Consider the following 6,000-nt stretch of genomic DNA (forward strand, 5'->3'; position numbering starts at 1 on the left):
GTCCCTCACTTGATGGTTTAACCCACAAGTGTAGAATATAACAAGTCAAGTAAGCACTAGATTGGACTGGTATAAATACGACAAGTCAAGTAAGCACTAGATTGGACTAGTATTACAATAAATATAAATTCAAGAATATATATAAAGTAATACGTACTTAAGCAATATAAAGATAAGCAAGTAAAGTAAATGGTGAGACACAATATAATTTTCCAGTGTATTTTATTTATTGATGTTAAATAAAATACAAGGTTGTTGCAGAACAAAGATATTACAAAGTAAGTATCTAAACAACCTTATGAATTACAAGTGATCTAATATTTGCTAAATAAACTCTTTTGATCGAAATACTTAAAGTTGTGAAGTATAACTGTTTAGATCGAGAGTATTTGAGAAAAGGAACCAAATTGCAAAAGTGTAATTTGGACCTGAGAAGTGACTTGGTATTTATAGGCAAAAAGAATAATTATAATATTCTTATTGCCGTACAAATATGGTTACATGCATTTAAGGAAATTACTTTAATTCATTAAATGCATTGATTAAAGTACAAGAATAAAGTTACTTGATAGTGACTTGTCTTCTAATGAACCAACCACCTTTACATGCATGTAAGACTTTTAACAAAGGACAAATGGATTGTCCGGGTAAAGGCATAAAGTCAATTTCTCGTAATCAGTGTTCAGACTTGTAAGGTCTAGAACACTTTCAAGGACTCCAGTCATGAGATCTGGTAAGTCTGCCAGTGAGACTATTTGTTAGACTTCTTTCTTCAGACTTCAGTCTTCGACTTCAGTGAGAATATTTTTCAGTGAAAAGATCTTGACTGGAGTGAAGTCTAGTGAACAAATCTGGTGGAATCCAGATTCCTGTACAAGTAAGTTGTTCACTAGTCTTTACATAATTTCTAGACAAATCTTCAAAGGGCTCCAGTAGTCACGTCTGGAGCGAGTCCAGTAAATCTGGACCTAACAAATTCCCCTATTTGTTTAGAAATTATGCAAGGATTTTCAAGTTGTTATCTATACATGTTTGTGCTTGAAAAATCCTTAAAAAAATGATTAAGTCTAATTTTGAATTACTGGAGAGCCACTTTATAGATCATCAGTGTTCCTAGTTTGTACATTTTAGTTTCTAGACTTAATCTGATCAAATACTTGTGAAAACATAAAGCTTGCAACTTATATTTACAGACATCAACTGGTAACAAGTTACAACTTTATAAAATATATACAATTACAAGTAAATGATAAAAGAGTCAGGCCATTCTTTTTTCAAGGTGTCCAGATGCTTCTTCAGTGGCCTTTCTCTTGGGTTGTGGTGGTGAACCTTATTCTGTAATCATTCCCAGATCAACTTCCATTTGCTTCTTTTTGAGAAATTTGTTCTTGATTCTTTTCATGAAAGCTAATTCTGCCCTGGAAAATGATGTTTTACCTTTGAAAAACTCACCAATCTCCTTTAACTCTGTCATTCCAAAAGCATGAATTGTACATGCTGGCCTTTCATCAGTGAAATTTTATTCCCTGAACAACTTCACTGAAAACTTTTCAAACTTGGGATCATCAGGAATGCCTTCACTTTCCACACTTATGATTTTTCTGACATCAACTCTGCCATGTACGAAGGCTTCATATCTTTCCCTTGTATGAGCTTGTTTAACCAGAAACTGGACATCATCAGAACCAATGCCTTGTTTAGTTGTTTCCATTGGTGTGCTTTCAGTAGGAGTCTCACCAGTTTTTCTTGTTACAACTTCGGTAAGAGACTTTGAAGTATCTAGGGGAATGAATGTATTAAGATCAGCATCTCTTGAGGCCTTAGAGTTTCTTCCACCCTTTCTCTTCCTTGAGTACTCCTTTTCCAGAGCTTCAACATTACTTTTGACTTGGTTCTTCAGACGAACCAGTTCTTCTTTTCTTCTTTGAATCAGTTTTGGAATAGGGATACCATAAGTAAAGGAATTTTTCCTTTAAATATGCACTTCTTAGTTTGACATCATCCAGAACATCAAGGCAATTTACAATTTTGGGGTCTTTCTTCATTTGTAAGTACATATCTAACTTCAGATTTAAGGCTCCAGCATTTGCACTGTCAAGTGTACCCATCTGTTTCATTTCTTCATGATGCTTGACCAATGCCTTTATGAATATTAATGAGGAGTTCAGCTTGATGAATTCTTTTCGATTCTTCCTCAGTAACATTTGGCCTTTCAGGAGACTGAACTTCTTTACTTACACCAGATGTGCCCTTCAGATTTTTCTTGAGCTGGGCAACATCTTCAAATTCTTCAAACTGTGTCTCATTGGCATTAGTACCAATAGCATCACTTTCCTCAACACGAGCAGATTCCATCTTTTGTTCCTTCAATTTTTCAGCAGCAAATGCAACTAGAGCACCTGGAATAGCACTTTCCACCTTGGAATATCCTCCAGAATTGAGGTGATTCCAGACCTGCTCTAGCATTTGCGTATCAGTGGAGCTAAAAGTGCGACCAACCACTGGCTTCATTGCAGACACATCTTTTTTGAGTTCCTAGACTTGTGTTTTCAAATTTTTAACTTCAGTCACCAAGTCCTTTGGAATTTCTTTAACAATCACATCAATAACCTTCGACAACATGACTTCTTGCAATTTGATCATAACAGAGTCAGTCACATCAGTAGAGAGCTGCTTAAGTACTAGATTCTTGAGTTTCAAAGCAGTCTGGTCACTTACATTGCTTATGACTGAACTCTGATCCAGTGTTGGCTGACAATCCAACGTATCCACCACACGATGCAAATTTTGGACCTGAGTCTTCAGTTCTCCTAAAGGGGTGTCAACTACCTCTTTAACAGCAGATTGGACAGAAGAAACTGAGACAGAAGATATTTCTTTCATTTCCTGGACTGCCACTTTGAAAGATTCCTGGAAGTTGTTAGTGGCCAGTACCAGTTCATTCAATTTATCAAACACCAATTGTTCATACCTAGAAAAGGTGTTCAACTCTGACCGAAAAAAATTTGTCATGGCAGATTTGAAGTCAGAGAGAACCTAGGAGGATGACAGAAGGGATTTTTCCAAGTCTGCCACCTAGTTTAAAAGGCCTTGGACTTCAGTAGAAGATGAAGAGGAGAGTCCCACTGGTATAGAGGAGGGTACAGATGCATTTCTTTGAACAACTGATATAAGTGTCTCAACTTTTTCTTGTATTAGGGATTCAGTCTGAACAGCAGTAGAGTCTGGAGCACTTGACACTGGAATATTGATAACTTGAAGTCTCTCAGTTGACTGTGGAGGATTTTGAGTTGATTGAGGTGAAGGAATATAAGGAAGAGGATTTATGTATGCTGTGTCTGAAGAAATTGAAGGCAGTGGAGGTGGTGGCATTACAGTTTGTTCATACTGGGGTTGAGAAAGAGATTGAGTTTCTGAAGGAATGACAGCGATGGGGGGATCATTTGAAGTACGGATAGGAACCTGGAGATCTGCCTCCATTGACTGAGCTTCATCACCAAATAAATCCTGAACTTGGCCAGAGTTGGACAAGTCCAGGGATGATTCATCTTCATCCCTGAAGGTGGTTTGCTCTGTAGCCTGATCAGGTACATTTCTGTTCAAATCAATCTGGGCGGAATCTGGCATAACCACATTTTCCTATTCAGAGGGCACAACAGGTGTTTCTTGATTTTCTGTTTCTTCCATTGTTGTATCCATACCATCTTCATTCATGATGTCACCTTCTGTGTTGTTTGAAACTGGAATTACAAAAGGTGAGGCATCAGTAACCCTTTCAGTTTGTACAAGATGTTGAGCAGTCCCATGATTCTCTTTAGATTCTTGTAGGGAGGAATCTGGATGGCTGGTTTTGGTACTGTGAGGAATGACCAGTGCTCCTCCTCTCCTTAGGCGTCTGGTGGTATTTCTTGGTCTGGTGGAGATGTTTGTAGGAAAAACAAGAGTTTGTTGTGGATCAGAAGTCACCTCATTTTCTGGTGACTGCTCTTCAGTAGTGAAATCCCCAGGAGTACCTATATTGAATTGAGGGCCACCCTGGGTTTCTTCTGAATCAACTGGAGGTGTTGCATCAGTAGTTTCCCTCCTTAAGCTTTCAATCATCTCAAACTGGGATCTCAACTTCATTATTTTTGGATACTAAGTTGTAGAGATCCCTCAAGTTTTCAACCATAAAAAAATGACTGGTGTCATAATCATACTCATTCCAAAGTGCACGCTTAAAAATCAAAGACAAAAATCGAATGAAGGGGACATGAGATTTTCTTTTATGTACTTTTATCCTTTCAGCCAAATCATTCCAAAAATTTGGGCAAAATCAACCCTAAGCCCATGCCATAGGCAATATGCAATCATAAGTTGGGTCTGATTTATTTGATCACGCCCTCCAGATCCACTTCCCAAACACTCTACTAGATGAGTAAAAAAGAATCTCCAGGAATCAGTGAGTTTACTCATATAAATGGTACCTTTTCTCTTTAACACACCCTGCTCATCAAGAATGTCAGTGTGACCCATCTGCCTACACACTTCCCTAAGATTGATGCCAGTGGGAAGTTGTAATGGTAATTCATTTTCTAAAAAATAGTGCAGACGAAAGGCATCTTGTAGGGAATCAACAGTTATTGTATGAGGATGAGATCCCTTTTTCAAGGTGTAATGAATGGTGTGATCATCACCAGCCTGGAAATGAGCAGTGTACCAAAATTCGCACAAGTAACCATGGTACATTTTCCCTGGATTCATAGTAAGAGCCCCATATAATGGAAAACTAAGAAAGAAAGAATTTAGTCGTCCTATGATGGTTTGAGGATCATGGGTTCCGGCAAGCTTTGCCATCCAGTTGTGCATGTTGATCCTGATTTTGTCAAAATCAATGATGATGTCATGAGCTTTGGTGACACTAGCAGGAGGGGTATAATTGTTGGTAAGAAGATTTTTGTCAGAATTTGTTGTTCTGGGTGCCATTTGAAAGTTGAAATTGAAAGAATTTAGGGTTTATAAGGAAAATTTAAGAAGAAAGATAGTGATGATTGGAATTGAATGAAGAGAGAAAGAAATAAATAAAGGAATTTGAAGATTTGGGAGTAAATGATTTTCGAGATAAAACTGAAGGGTGAAGGTAAATATGGGTATTTATAGAGGAAAGAGAAAATGGAATTCAAAACGGTAAGTTTGAAAAATTTCAAAACAGTTTTGTGCGGTTTTGACATCCGCACTTAATTCCCATCACACATAAATGTATGACGGTTGACAGCCCACAAAATTACCAACTTGCACTTTTTGTCTTCCCAAGGTAACAAAACCATCATTTGAAGTTGAAAAAGTCATGCCACGTAAGGTGAACAGTAACTGTCCAGATAAAAAAATTGTATGGATGACACACACTAGCATCAAGTAATAAAGTATTATGACTTAACACACTAAGACTCATTTCAATGCATCTGGAGGTTGACTGGTCACTCTAGTTTCACTAGTGGATTAGGCCAATAGAATATGCACTGATGGTACATTGGAGGGACACTCCAGTACGTACCCAGATTAGACCATTTTGGTAATCCTCAAACACGCACATCAACTAATATAGACCAATGAGAGGGACACATTTACAAAGCGACTGAAGTCACTTCAAACATACACGTCAACTTATCCAGTATTAATGAGAGAGACACATTTACAAGGTACCAGAAACATTTTCCATAAAAAATTGTCCAGAGAGAAAATAAATTAATAAGTTCCCCCTGAAACTTAGATAAAAAAAAATGTGGTCTGAGTCTTTCCCTCTGGAATGGTAATCCATAAATCTATCAGTGTAAAGATAGTATCACAAAGGCATTTGATAGCTTTACTGGTATAGATTTATAAATCTGGAATCAAAGAACTCTGCCAGTGTCACAAAGGCGTTCATAATAAGGTTCCAGATTAAGGGTTCAACATTCCCAACTCACTGACAAGATATTGAAAAGTTTTCTCATCCATAAATCTATCAGTGTAAAGATAGTA

The sequence above is a fragment of the Erigeron canadensis genome, chromosome 6, assembly GCF_010389155.1.
Source record: "Erigeron canadensis isolate Cc75 chromosome 6, C_canadensis_v1, whole genome shotgun sequence".
NCBI classification, from domain to species: domain Eukaryota; kingdom Viridiplantae; phylum Streptophyta; class Magnoliopsida; order Asterales; family Asteraceae; genus Erigeron; species Erigeron canadensis.